Below are 15,592 nucleotides of genomic sequence, written 5' to 3'. Positions count from 1 at the left end.
AGTACACTAAGCTAGTTATGTGGAACCTAGTCTTATATCACTAAAATTTCAAAAACAGTGTGTTGTCTTTACAAAAATATGTTATTAAAATTAAATTTCAGTATATAAAACACTTCTACAAAGGACAATGGCTCTGGCATAGGTTGGCCAAAACAGTCTCCCCATCTACCAATGATTAAACACTAAATTTGGAAATTGCTTACTTTAAAAACTCCATAAATAATTGCTTTGCATTAACTTTGATAAAGCTATTGAGTCACTGTTGATTTTTTTTTATTTCCCTATAAAATGTGGCTCAAAATATTTAAAGCCGGATAATGCTTCTGATTTGTGCTTACAGAACCATGTGAGGATAATACCCAGGAGGGCACTTGTGTAGGAAGAATGCTAGGGACATGCTCACTGTGCACCCTCCCATCTCCCTCACTTTACCTAAGAGCTTGTCCACCTGACTCTTATGCACTATGTATAGTCTGCAAATCTGAAACTCACGGTAATACAAAGCAACCCTTTTCATGTAGGAAAATAAAATAGAATGAGAAAAGTATACAACTTGAGAGAATAAATGAATCCACACTGGGTCTTATCGCCTATAATTCTGAACCACTTGCTACAGTTTTAGGTGTACACTGGTTATAGCATGAAAGTTGCTTACTTTCCTATAACAGTATGTTACAGTCAAATGGCCTTGGATAAACTGGATCTTATTTTTAAAAGTTATTTTTTATATTTATTTATCTGTTTTGTACTCACACGGCAAAGCATGTGTGGGGAGGTCAAAGGACAACTTTCAGAGTCAGTTCTTTTCTTCTATCACAGGGTCCTAGGGCTGCTGGCCTTTACCTACCTGCCAGGCCATCTCCCTAGCCCTCATTCTTATTTCTTTAGTGAAGTACATTCTCTGTAATTCAAGGTAATAGGCCTAAGCCTTACTCTCATTTAAGCAACAATTTTTTATTCCAGACTCAAAAAAAAAAAGTTACAGCTTTTTCAACATGAAAGGGTTAAGAAAAGGAAACTGTAGACAGCAATATTTAATGTCAGTATACGTTAAAGGGAGGGTTCCTTCTACCTCACAGCTGTATGATTACATTTGCGTTTTTCTGTTTATTTGGCCACATGTAGAATGTATATACTAGGAAAGAGCACTGTATACTTCAAAAAATGTTTTTGTTAAAGCCAAAGACTTCCTTTTATTAACATTAATTAAAGTAAAAAATAGTTTTGGAGGCAAACTGCTAAAGAACCATAGAGGGCACTTACATAATAATAATAATAAGGGAATGAGACTATGACAGGGAAAGACCCTTGTAGCCACATCCTGTAACAAATGGATTAAGAGATTAATATCCAGGAGAGTAAGAAACTTTTTTTTTTTTTTAATTTAAACACAGGGTTTTTCAGTGCAGTTGCAGGAGACCTTAGAAATAATGATGTAGCTCAAGCTGGCCTTGAACTTGGGTACTTCTGCTTCGGCCTTTAGAATGTTGTGGTTATACAAGCTTGCCACAATACCTACCATGAGGCCAACTTTTGAAGACAATCATAAAAAGACTTGTGGTGGTTTTTGAATGAAAATGGCCCCACAGGCCCACAGGGAATAAGACTGTTGGGAGGTGTGGCCTTATTGGAAGGAGTGTCACTGGGGATGGGTTTCAGAAGCTCATGCTGGCCCAGGGTCCTTCTCTTCCTGCTGCCTGCTGATCCAGATGTATAACTCTCAGCTCCTTTTCTAGGACCATCTCTGCCTGTGTGTAGCCATGCTACCTACTATGACAATAATGGACCAAACCTCTGAACTGTAAGCCAGACCCAATTAAATGTTTTCCTTTATAAGAGTTGCAGTGGTCATAGTGTCTCTTCACAGCAATAGAACCCTAACTAAGATAAGCCTCTAGCTCCTATTTTACAGAAAAGGTATTATGGATAATCTCTCTTGGGGCTAATTCTGGAGCCTTTTCCATAACCGGCACACAGCACCTCTCTGACTCACCTCACCCTGGACATTGCAGAGGAAGACTCATTACAGTGGTGCACTGGCAGGCTACCAGGAACTAGTAGAATCTTTGACTGGGCAGATGTGGAATGGATCTGGCTCCTTTCAGAGCACACAAGAAAAGTGGATATACCAGCCATGCTGATGCCAGGTGGTTAGGTTTGATCAATAATGGGAACTAGAACTAAAGGGAGATTTTCAAAGGCAGTGGAAGGTCATGAAGACGGAAGGGTCAATTCAGAATGCTGGTTCTAAGATAAACGGAGTACCTGCTATTCCAGGAAAGTCTGGAGCCTACAGCTTGTTCCCAAGGCTAGCACAGAGCTCTAAACACACTCTAAGGTTACCATCATGTGTGGCTGTACCCTTCCATCATCCTGATCACACCAAGCATGCCATGAAGACTACTAATCAAGTGTTCTTTCAGTTTCTGTCTTTATCAAGCCTTAAACAGTGAAGTCTGAGGCAGCAATGTTTGTTTACACATCTGTTCAAACAAAAGACTTAAAAAGAGATCGCTCTGGTTAAGTGCCAAACTGTAAGCACATACAAAGGCATAAATCTGCTTATCTTTGCAATGCATGGAACTGGGAGCATTGTCAAAACAGACAGTACAGTGTAAAAAAAAAATCCAAACAAATGGCAGCTGGATCTACAGTGACAAAACTGTTTAAGGACCTTTGTACGATGGTGAAAACACTCAAATTAATTATGCAAAGTTATCATAATCTCTGTATTCAACAAAAAACCCAAGGCTAAAAGCTACTCCTAAACATTAAGCCATTGCTTGGGAGAAAAACCAACTGGTTACAGGACCCACCCCAAAGTCACATTATCTGCATATGTTTAAAAATGACAGGCAGGCCTGAGAACACAAACAGATTAAAAACACAAACATGTGGGAGAAAGAGGAGACTGAAGTTGGCAACTCTAGCTCTTTCCTCCCAGAAGGTGTAACAGCTGCAGTCTAAAGCAACTTTATTTTGTAATGGTTTTGTTGATTTTATGACAGAATCTCTTACTTTGTGTTCTAGGCAGTATAGGATGGTATCGAACTTACAATTCTGCTTCAGATTCTGGAGTGCTGGCACTATATAAATCTGCACTTCCATGTCCAGTCTATAGTAAGACGTTTCATAGAATATGACTAGTAGACGGCTCAGCAGACAGAGGTGCTTGCTACCAAACCCAATGACTTAAGTTCAATCCCCAGATCCCACAGGGTGGAAGTAGAACACTGATTCCTACAAGCTCCACACATATGTAACTAACATGGTGGGGAGGGGCCATGCATGGTGAAACACACACAAACTAAACAAATGTAAAAAACTTGAAGACATTTCACAGAACTGTGGGAGACAGAGGATGGAGTCACATTCTCACTACCTGCACAGCACAAGGCCATCTTCCTTCCTCCGTTCTCCACATGCTTCCTTATTGAATTGGCTTCCCCTGTCACACTATGACCTCAATGATGAATAACCAGTATGCCTGCTGCTCAAACCTGACTAATCCTTCTGCATTATCTGACAGGGCGACCATTTGTAATTTGAGCAGCTGAGGTGAGGGAGTTTTACTGTGAAAATGGTGGTAGGAACTGCTTTCTGTAATATTTTCATGTGGGATTATTAGTAACAAGCATTTGCTGAAGGCTCACTCTCTGTTGCCATTGCTAACTGGTGGTATTCATGTCTTAGAGTATACGTTAGAGTCCTATTCTTAATTCTTAAAACACACATAAACCACAGATACATGTGAGGTTAAATTACAATAAGTTCTCATGACATCATCAATGATGACTGGCACTGAAAAGTGTGAATTGGAAGATCAGCCAACAGATTAGGTGTGGTTTTGGGGGTAGGGCTCCACACCAACCTGGGAGCATTTCTATGTTTAAAAAAACTGCTTTCACACTACAGTCTACACAAAAGGCTTCTATTTTCAGTGTGTAGAGATTTCTGTACTAGCAGCAGTGATCAAGCACTTGGTATCCTGTGATTTAATTTTGGCACCTTATCTCCAAGACCAGCATTTCCCTGACTCCTGAGCCAATTGCAGGCCTCAATGTAGCACAGCTGTGCCTGTTAGAGCAGCTCACAGAACCTAGGAAAACACTTGCCTCTGCTCCCTAGTTTACTCAGGATATTCCACATACTGAAGCAATAAGCAGAGGCAAAGTTGTACGGGCATGGTATGGAGCTCCCTTGCCTACTTTGGGTGTGCCACACTATAGTAACTTCTACACACTCAGCTATTCAGAAGATCAAAACCCATCCTCTTTGGTTTTTATGGATATTTTACTGCACAGGCATAATTGCTGGCAGGCTGAATAGAGAAAACTAACAAGGCCTATCTGCCCCAGTGTTCTTCATAGCCTTTCCCTCTAGAGATGGGACAGGACTTCTGGAATGAGGATCTTAAGTGAGGAAATTTCTAAGGTTGGCTCTAAGGCAAAAAGTATTGATAGAAGAAGGTTTTCTAGAAACTACTTTGGAGAGGGCATCATGAGCCAAACAGTGACCAAAACCAAACTGTGTGTGTCAGAGCTTCTCATCCATATATAAGACTCTGGTCTGGATACCCTAGAGGTATCTTTGAGTAAGGTGATTCCCAGAAAAATTATAAACTTGTTCATAGAAAAGATGAATCAAACCACCTAAAGTCTTCAGAACACAGGCTGGGGCAGAGTTCAATGGCAGCATGCATGCCTAGCAAGTACAAAGTTCCTGAGCTCATCCTCACACTGAAAACCAAACCAAAACAAACACCCCAAGACCAAACCAGTATCTGAAGCCATTGGACCTTGACAAAACTAAACATTTAGTTTTTCTGAAAAATCATTTATTTAATTATTAACTATATGTAAGATATCATTTTAGGTTATCAAAGGTGAGTCAAGATATACATCCTACTTAGGAAAATCTAAGCTCCAGGCTTATTTGTTCTTAAAGGCACCTAAAGAATGCCAAGAGCAGGAAAAACTGTGTTCTCCAAGGACTGATCCCCATCATGGGTTATCTAAAACCAAGCAGTAAGCCCTGAAAACGTACACATATGATTAACATTACACAGACTGAGCAGGCTGTAGTTATATCTGTGTGTGTGTGTGTGTGTAAAACAGTAACAACTAAAGAGAAAGAGACCATGATTTTGAGAGGGAGCAAGGAAGGAAGAGTGTATGGGAGAGATTGGAGGGAGGAAAAAGAAGGAGAGAATGATATATTTTAATTATTAAAAAGAAGAGGTAAGTCTCAACACAATTATTAATTATTAATAGTAACTATAATATTACTCTGTAATAACTATTTAGCAAGAACTAGCCACATAAAGTTCTTCTGCTGAGTGAAGAAGAAAAAGTCTAAGAGGAAGGGTGATTTATTTCCAGTGGAGGGAGAGACTAGTGGAAACCTAGGAAAGAGATGACACGTTTGTGGTGGTACAGAGAAATTTGGGAAATATAAATGCAAAGCTGAATTTTATTCTAGGTAAAGGAAAAGTATTAAATCAGGGTTCTCCAAAGAAAAAAGAGTAACACACAAACACACAAGGATTTATTACACTGGCTTTTATGAACAGAGGCTGAATAATCTTACAATGGCCATCCCTAGGTGAGGAACCAGACAACTCAGTAGTTGCTTAGTCTAATAAGGTAGAAACCTTGGAATAAGAGGAACCAGTAAGGCAGCACTAATCAGGGCCTGAAGGTCTGAAAACCCCTTGGAGAGTTGCTGACATGAGCTGGCATTCAAAGATTAAAGACTTGCCAAAGTCTGATGGCCACTGGCAACATCAGCAGTAGTGTACCCACTCAGGAAGGATCTAGTCAGGAAGTGAGGGAGCTTTCTTACCTGGCCAGAGTTCAGATCATGTTGAGGGCAGATCTTCCCCCTTAGGTTACCAATCTTCATATTCCTTATCCAGAAATACCATCAAAGACATACACAGAGGCTGACTACCAATTTTCTTGGCATCTCTCAATCCAGTCATGATGATAGCTAACACTAACCATCACAATATTCAGAAAATGTAAAAATCATGCCTTTGCCAGAATATCTTTGAGATATTCTGGCAAAGTTGGTAGAGTTGCTATTCCTCATAGTCTTGTATGTGTGTGTTCAGAAGTCAGAGGACAACCTTGCATGTGGATTATTACTTTTACCTTTAAGCACGGTTTCTGTGTTGTTAGCTAATGTGCATGCCCAGGATAACTGGCTGTGAGGGTCCACGGACTCTCTCATCTCCACTCACCATCTCCCTATGGAGCACGGGGATTAGACATTTGCTACCTCAGTGGGCTTTATGTGAGTCTGTGTATTCAAACTTAGTTTCATGCTTATGCATCAATCAGTACTTTCTCCACTGAGCTACATCTCCAACCCTCAGTGTACTTCTTGAGTCCAGACAGAGTTTAACTCCTTGAAATATATATTTTAAAAAGGATTAATATGTTACATATTAGAAAATCAAATCTGAAATCTTCAAGTAGAGATTAAAGGACAAGAAAGGAAAACACAAGAAGACAAACACTGAGAAAGGCCACAAGGATAGAAGCTGACAGCCATTTCTAAGGCCTGAAGGAGACCCTTTGCTTCTCATTTTAAAAATAAGTAAAATGAAAGGCATGGATATACTTTCCTAAAATTCTTCAAATTGAAACAGTGTGTATTTCCCAATTTTATGTTTATATAGTAACTCAGAATTCCATGTACAGAGGCAGTGTTCTCAGATGACAAGACAGTGTGTGTTTCTAGTAAGTGGCCATGTCCGATTGATAAAATGGCTTTTATAGATGGGTAAAATATAATTTGCAAAGCACTGTGGTTGTTTACTCTCCCTTAGTTCACTGGGGAGACTCAGTAAGAGTTCAATGAGGCTTTTTACCTCTGAACTTCTATCCTGTTACTAGAGGCATTATCTAAAGAAATGGCATTTTGTAAATTATTAAAATCTTACAACTGTCTAAATCAAGAAGTTGTTCAAAGCCAATTTCTCTATTAAATCAGATTACCAGCTAGGAAAACAGTTAAAATTATACCACTTCCTAATAAGAAAAATTGCTATTGTTAATATAAGCCAATGTGTTGGTATAATGTTCTTTTGGAATGTATACAATTTACCCTTGTTCATTCAAATGCTGATTTCTCTACCCCACTATCTGGTTTCAATCTGAACACTGCATCGTGATGCTTAGAAGCATCACCTGTCTCAAGTTTGTATAAACATACCACCATTTGTCTTCTGTGATTGTCAATTAAACAACCAGCTAGTGCTGTGCAATGGAGAGAATAGCATGGGACATCTTGGTCCGGAGAGAAGGAAAAAGAAGGAAGGAGGAGTAGAGCAGAGGAGGAGAGACAAATCGGATCCCAGATATGACTAAAAGCAAGTATAATGGCTGAAATCTGAATGGTAGGAAACTATGCAGGCTTGGAGGTTTAGGATGGAGTAACTATTGCCCAGGATTGCTCTAGGTTAATTAAATAAATCCTAGTTTCTGTGGTGATTTGGGTATACAGCTGGTTTAGGAATAACTGCTGCTTAACTAAAAGGTAAATCAATAGTAAATATTAATCACCCACAACACAACCGTTAGGTAAGTTTGTAGCTTCTTAAAAATTAACTGTATGAATATTTTCCTTATCACTTTTCATGGGAAACCAGCCATATTCCAGGGCAGATTCTTAACTAAATTAGAGGACTCACCAGTTAGCTTATAAATACCCTAAAAGCTCAGACCTACAGCAGAGTTAACCCCTCACTCAACGTTTAAGCAGTTATCATAATTGCAATAATAAAAGTCTATGTTCTGTTTTGAGTAATTTTAGCAGCTTGTTTTGCAAGGAGGTGAATGTGTTTTGGATATTCTGAGGAAGGACGCCACAGCTTTTCCTGAACCCTAGCTATAAGAGGGAATAGGCCTATGTGTACAAGTAGCATTGGCTTGTCCTTCTCTTCACTCAAATGATACACTGTTTTTGTGGAACAGAATGTTACCTACAATCAAACTTCCTCCTAGGGATAAAACACAAAAGTTCCTTTCATGCCAACAGTGCCATAACCTCATGCATGTAGATAGCAATCTTAGAAACCTTAATCCTACTTGTTACTTGAAAAAAAAAATCCAAACTATCTGATAAAACTGCATAAAGTCAATAGTAAGGTAGAAAAGAAAAATTTATAGACTTAAGAAAAATCCTACAAAGAGTTAATTCTGTTAACATGTTGGAACGATAAACTTTACCTACTGGACTACCTCATAAACTTTATACCAATGACAACTCAGTACCCTGAAAAACACAATAACAGGAGCTCCTTCTCCCCTAGGTCTACTCGTCCTAAACACCCCATCCCTCCCTGCACAGTCTGTATAAACTCACTGCAGTCAAACCCACCGCAGCGCACAGAAATCCCTGCTGAAGTAATCTACAAACTGTTAGTCTAACACCTATACACCACAAGTTCCTGCTACACAACATTCTGAGTTTACTATATGCTCAACAACACTTAAATCTTCATTGGTTATAAAAAGACACGCCCACTGCAGCCCGACAACTTGCTTAGTTCTCTCATTTACAGCACACTGCGATAATATAAAGAAGGCTTTACTATTAATCCAGGTTTTACTACAAAGCGACCCATTATTTTCCTGTCAAACACTGGCAGGAGTGCCAAGCGTCTGTCATTCAATTCCGGGGATTAAGTCTTCTTTTTATAGTCTGATACTTGTACCAATTTATAAAATACAGATATAGTTTCACAGTCTATATTTTGGCTTGGGTTCAGGCTCAGAGGTTGACTAGGACAGCTGGCAGGAAACTCAGGAGAGAACACATCCTCCCCCTTCAGCCCCGTATCTCAGTTGCCATAGTGATTAATCCTTAACTGAATGCTGTCTTTGTACATTCTTTTCAGAAAACTTAAGTAAACTTAAGTTGAAGACATGCAGTTGCCTGAGAAGGGAGGCACTGCATTACCACAGGTGCAGGTAAATTGTGTGACACACTCAACTCAGGCTCACACATCACCATCACCACAGGTGCAGTGGAGTCTGTGACACACTCACACAGGTGCAGTGGAGTTGACACACACAGGTGCAGTGGAGTTGACACACTCACACAGATGCAGTGGAGTCTGTGACACATGCATACAGGTGCAGTGGAGTCTGTGACACACTCACACAGGTGCAGTGGAGTTGACACACACAGGTGCAGTGGAGTTGACACACTCACACAGGTGCAGTGGAGTCTGTGACACACTCACACAGGTGCAGTGGAGTCTGTGACACATGCATATAGGTGCAGTGGAGTCTGTGACACACTCACACAGGTGCAGTGGAGTTGACACACTCACACAGGTGCAGTGGAGTTGACACATTCACACAGGTGCAGTGGAGTCTGTGACACACTCACACAGGTGCAGTGGAGTCTGTGACACACTCACACAGGTGCAGTGGAGTCTGTGACACACTCACACAGGTGCAGTGGAGTTGACACACTCACACAGGTGCAGTGGAGTCTGTGACACACTCACACAGGTGCAGTGGAGTTGACACACTCACACAGGTGCAGTGGAGTCTGTGACACACTCACACAGGTGCAGTGGAGTCTGTGACACACACAGGTGCAGTGGAGTCTGTGACACATGCATATAGGTGCAGTGGAGTCTGTGACACACTCACACAGGTGCAGTGGAGTTGACACACACAGGTGCAGTGGAGTTGACACACTCACACAGGTGCAGTGGAGTCTGTGACACACTCACACAGGTGCAGTGGAGTTGACACACTCACACAGGTGCAGTGGAGTCTGTGACACACTCACACAGGTGCAGTGGAGTTGACACACTCACACAGGTGCAGTGGAGTCTGTGACACACTCACACAGGTGCAGTGGAGTTGACACACACAGGTGCAGTGGAGTTGACACACTCACACAGGTGCAGTGGAGTCAGTGACACACTCACACAGGTGCAGTGGAGTTGACACATTCACACAGGTGCAGTGGAGTCTGTGACACACTCACACAGGTACAGTGAAGGTTGGTAACACACTGCACATAAAACCACACACTGACTCTAATAAAGGCATTGTCACTCCTGTAGACATTTAAAACCTTTCTTTCTGGTCTGAACTGAAACACAAGTTTTCTTTCCAGATATCCCTATCTTTTACAAAAAGCTCTTTCCAGAACTTTTCACCCCCAAACAAAAGAATTTACCTTCTTCTCAGCACCTCATGGAACCTTCTCCAAAACAGACCATTGAGTTGGTCACAAAGTTAGCCTCAACAGATACAAGAAGATTGAAATAATCCCTTGTATCCTACCTGACCACCATTGACTAAAGCTGAACCTCAACAACAACAGAAATGGCAAAAAGGCTACACACACATGGAAACTGAACAACTTGCTACTCAATGACAGCTGGGTCAGGGAAGAAATAAAGAAAGAAATTAAAGTCTTCCTAGAATTCAATGAAAATGAAGGCACAACATGCCCAAACTTATGGGACGCAATAAAAGCAGCGCTAAAAGGAAAGTTCAGAGCACTAAGTGCCTTCAAGAAGAAAATAGAAACATCTCATACAAGTAACTTAATGGCTCACCTGAAAGCCCTAGAAATAAAGAAGCATACATACCCAAGAGGAGTAGACAGCTGGAAATAATCAAACTAAGGGCTGAAATCAATCAATTAGAAACAAATAAAACAATTCAAAGAATCAATAAAACCAAGAGCTGGTTCTTTGAGAAAATCAACAAGATAGACAAACCCTTAGCCAAACTAACTAAAAGGCAGAGAGACACTATCCAAATCAACAAAATCAGAAATGAAAAGGGGGACATAATGACAGACACTGAGGAAATCCAAACAACCATTAGGACTTACTTCAAAAGCCTATATGCCACAAAATTTGACAATCTAAATGAAATGGACAATTTCTGGATCAATTCCACTTACCAAAGCTGAATCATGACCAGGTAAATGAATTAAACAGTCCTATATCCCTTAAGGAAATAGAAGCCGTCATCAAAAGTCTTCCATCCTAAAAAAGCCCAGGGCCAGATGGCTTCAGCATAGAATTCTACCAGAAGAGCTTCAAAGAAGAGCTAACATCAATACTCTTCGCACTATTCCATAAAATAGAAACAGAAGAAACATTACCAAACTCATTCAATGAAGCCACAGTCACCTTGATACCTAAACCTCACACAGAAAGAGAATTTCAGGCCAATCTCCCTTATGAACATTGATGCAAAAAAAATTCAACAAAATACTTGCAAACCGAATCCAAGAACACATCAAAGATATCATCCACTATGACCAAGTAGGATTCCTTCCAAAGATGGTTTTAAAATATCAAAGAGTAAATTTCATTTTTGGTATGGTTTAATAGTATTTCATAATGAATATGTACGTACCACATTTTCATTATTCATTTATCTGCTGAAGGACATTTAGGTTGTTTCCATCTTAAAACAGCAATGAATATTGCTGAGAAGTCATATCCCTTGGGTACATGCCAAGGAGTGATATAGATGGCAGATTTATTTTTAGCTTTTTGATTGATTCTCCATACTGAGTTCCATGACAAGGAAGCTACAGCCATGAAACCTCAACGATATGGCTGCTTAAACAAGCCCCCAAATAATGACAGCATCAGTATGAATATTTCCTTCCACTGAAATGAAATTTCACGGGTCCCCTAGACAAAGAACTACTGGGAACTAATGACTGCTGAGAGGAAGAATTCTTTCTCAGTGATGTGACCCCTGCATTGGTTATCAAATACAAAGTGGTCAGCTCTGGAATCATCTATACACCAATAGAAAAAACAAACTCATCAGGTTGTATGTATAATATTTATGCATATACACACACCCTCAAACAAATATATATGCAACAACAAATAAAAAGAGGTGATCAACTTGAAAGGGAGTAGGGTGAGCATGGCCGGAGATAGAGGAAAGTGATACAATTGTATTTTAATTTAAAACATGTTATTATTTCATATATTTTGTATTGTCAAATAACAGTTATAATTATAAATTTATTTAGTTTAGGCCTCTATAAATAAAATAATTATAAATTATAAGAATGAAAAAGAAACATGAAAAGGTTATTCCTAAAGACATGAGTAGATTTTTAAAGTAGATTCAGTTTTTGTTATTTGGTTATCAATTATTAGCTTAAAAATACCGAGGAACTCAGAGACCAGGGGAGTTATCTAGCACAGTGGTGTCCACTTCTCATATAATCCATTTTGCATAAGCATTTCTTTGTGAGTTAGTGAAAGGCTGTAAGTGAACCTCAATTACAATATTCCCCACACAGCAAAACAGTGTGACCACTGCTGCTCATCTATTAATTTCTTATAAATATATGTTTGCTTTGTTCTGCATCTGGCTGCAGACATACTTATAATCATTTGAAATATGTAGTTTTTTAATAGGACATTGATGATAGACATGATGTACTCAGAATTCTCAGTAATCAAGAAGATTCTGGATTTGAGCCCTAGATAAAAGATCCTAGGCTTGTGGGAGGTTTTTTCTTTTTTCCTTTAAGACTTCATGAGCAAGAGGTTTTCAGGTCTTTCTTTCCTTCTTTTTTCTTCTTCTTTTCCCCTCCTCTCCCCTTCCCTCCCCTCTCCTCCCCTCTTCTTCTTTTTGAAACAGGGCCTTTCTACACAGCTCTGGCTGCCCATGGTTACTTACTAGGTAGACTGGGCTGGACTTAAACTCAGAGTTTCTACCTTCCCCCTGTCTCCTGAGCTTTACAATTGAAGCAGTGCACCTATGTGTCTGGCTTCAGGTATTTCCTAAGACTGTGATTGCAATCTTTTGTTCTTCCTTCATTTCTTTCTTCTTGTTTACTCTTTCCCCAATAACTATTCAACTTCTTTTTTAAAACTTTAAATTTACTGTTGGCACCCACTTTCACACCAAGTAATATTGTGTAAACTTTGCTTGCCAACATTCTCTGACTGGTTAAATTAAGTTGCTGACAGTCTATAGTTGGGCAGAAGAGAGGTAGGTGGAGCTTCAGTTCCTGAGCTTGGAGTCAGATGGAGACCATGAGGAAGAGAGGAGAAGCAGGAGAGAAAGCTAGAGAGAAGGAAGTCGTCACCTGGCCAGGACGGCTGGCCTGACAGAAGCAGCCCAGGCAAGAACAATTATGGCAAGTAACTTGGGGTGTATAGCTTGGAAATAGCAAAATAGCTTAGAGTTAATATCTGCCCAGTTATGGTGCCTTAAAGTTTTTATAAACCCAAAAGGTGTCTGTCTTGATTATTTGGGAAGTAGCTAGGGTAGAGAAGCCCTCTAATAATTCCACCACATCACAGTAGAAAGATAAGAAATCTACAATAAAGGTTGCCAAATTATCTGACCATTCATACTAAAACTTGTTTGCCTGGTGGTGGCTATACAGGCCTTTAATCCCAGAACTTGGAGGCGGGGGCAGGTGCATCTCTAATTTCAAGCCTGCTCTACAGAGGGAGGTCTAGGACCTCCAGGGCTACACATAGAAATCCTGTCTTGAAAAACCAAAATAATTATGACAACAAAAATTTGTTTGAGAAATAGCATGGCTAAAAGACATACAGGCAATCACAGACAGACACTCACAACACCCCTGGCTACCATGAGGAAAGGTCATCGATTTAGAAAATACTAATCAACACCTACAAAATAAATTCCTGGAAAACCCAGTATATTTTTGCCCTCTTCAGATGGCTATCAACCTTTAGAGCAGTGGTTCTCCTTACTAAAACTGCAACCCTTTAGTATAGATCTACATGCTGTAGGGACCCCAACCATATGTTGTCACTCCATCAAAACAGTAATTTTGTTACTGAGCACTGTCTCCTTTCCTAAGATCACTGAAAATACATGTTTTCTGATAGTTGCAACCCACTGGTTGAGAAACACTGCTTTGGAAGAGATGTTAGCTGAGAGATGGCATATTCCCAAACAAATCAGAGTATCAAACAGCCTCCTTGTGTCATGAAAGAATTCCCTCATGTGTTCTGTTTTGCATGCTTGAAAAGTGTGTCTTTTAAAAATCCATTACTACATTTACCCTAAGGCTACTATAGAATGATAGACTCTTTCCTAGATCATTTACTGTCCTCCCTGCCCCCATTAAAAAAAAAAAAAACCTAGCTAAAGCCAGGCATGGGGAGGCAGAGGCAGGCAGATCTCTGTGAGTTCGAGGTCTACAAAGCAAGTCCAGGACAGCTAGGGCTACAGAAAAACCTTGGCTGAAAAAACAAAATCAACCAAACAGAAATCCCAGGTGAGGAGGTGGGGAGGTGCATCAGCAAAGTCCCTGGTTACGAGCAGAAAGACTTGCATTTATATCAGCAGATCCCACATATGTGTCAGGCCCTGTGACATGAGTCTGCAATCCCAGTGCTTGGGGGAAAAGGGAGGAGAAATAAACATTGGCAGCTGGTCTAGCAGGATCCAGGCTCAGAGACCCTGTCTCAAAAAATAAGAGGGAGAGAGACCAAAGACGGCACTTCACATAGACCTCTGTGCACACATGTACACCACACACATCTCAGATGACAAGTTTCCATCAAATTACACATTAGGAGAAGCTTTGGGTCTCCTAGAACTAGTATGCTCTTGTTTCTATAGTCTTCCCTCTGCCCCATTCCCAGCAGGGTGTTACAGCCTTTGGGGTAGAACAAGTTTTGCATGCAAATTCCCTCCATTCCACTTGGCTCAACACAGTCCTATGTACCGGTTCAGTGTCTGGCCACTGTGACCATCCAAACTGTAGCTGGAACATTACTGGTTATTTCCTTTGTTCTACCCACTGGAAAGTGCACAACTGTCATGTCAATAAGTAAAATTATCTATCCGTAGGCTACCTTCCTCCAGTCTTCAACTGTTTAATTCACATTTCCTTGGTCATGTGTTTTACTTTACATCTTGGTTTTATTGTTAAGACAATCTGAATGTAAATGAAGATATTTGGAAAGTTCAGAGGGATTTCCCCCTGCTTCATTCTTAAAAGCAACACAACATTTTATCGCTGTTATAAGCAAAATGTACTTTTAGTTCCTACCCATAAAATAAATAATAAACATTAAGCTGAATACATTTTAAAAACATTTATGAAAATGACCATGTGTAAACAAAAGATTATGTTTATATAAGGCTTTATTTCTGTAGAACAACAACCTAAACAGGAAAAATATGAACAATTTATTAACTTAACATTATGAAAATCCTTCAAAAAGGCCTATGAGGCTAGACTTTTCTGCCTGTACTTTCTAGATAAAAAAACAAATCAAACCAAACAAACAAAAACTGAAGAAACCTAGTGATACACTTTTCTTCTTTGCAGAAGTAGTTTGAGGCCATGCCTTAATCTGTATAAATCATTCAGGCTATCCTTAATTTGGGGACATAGGCACACTTTTTAAAAAGTAAAACTATTAATCAACTCAGTAGTATCAGGAATTTTAATTTAGATTTGTCATTTAATTTGTCTTAGTTACTTATCTATTGCTGTGATAAAATACCACAACTGATAAAAAATGTTTACTTGGGGCTTAGAGTTTTGGAGGGTTTAAGTCTGTGACCAT

General features: G+C 39.8%; 1 protein-coding gene across 4 annotated transcripts in view; it reads right to left on the bottom strand.

Annotated features, from left to right (window-relative positions):
* Positions 1 to 15,592, bottom strand: part of Ercc6l2 (ERCC excision repair 6 like 2) — a 114,906-nt gene that overhangs the window by 36,550 nt on the left and 62,764 nt on the right. The gene's annotated exons all lie outside the window — the stretch shown is intronic.

This window comes from Meriones unguiculatus, chromosome 3, assembly GCF_030254825.1.
Source record: "Meriones unguiculatus strain TT.TT164.6M chromosome 3, Bangor_MerUng_6.1, whole genome shotgun sequence".
In the NCBI taxonomy this organism is placed as follows: Eukaryota; Metazoa; Chordata; class Mammalia; order Rodentia; family Muridae; genus Meriones; species Meriones unguiculatus.
Note: the sequence above shows the minus strand (reverse complement) of the source record. Positions and strands in the feature narration are given on the sequence as shown.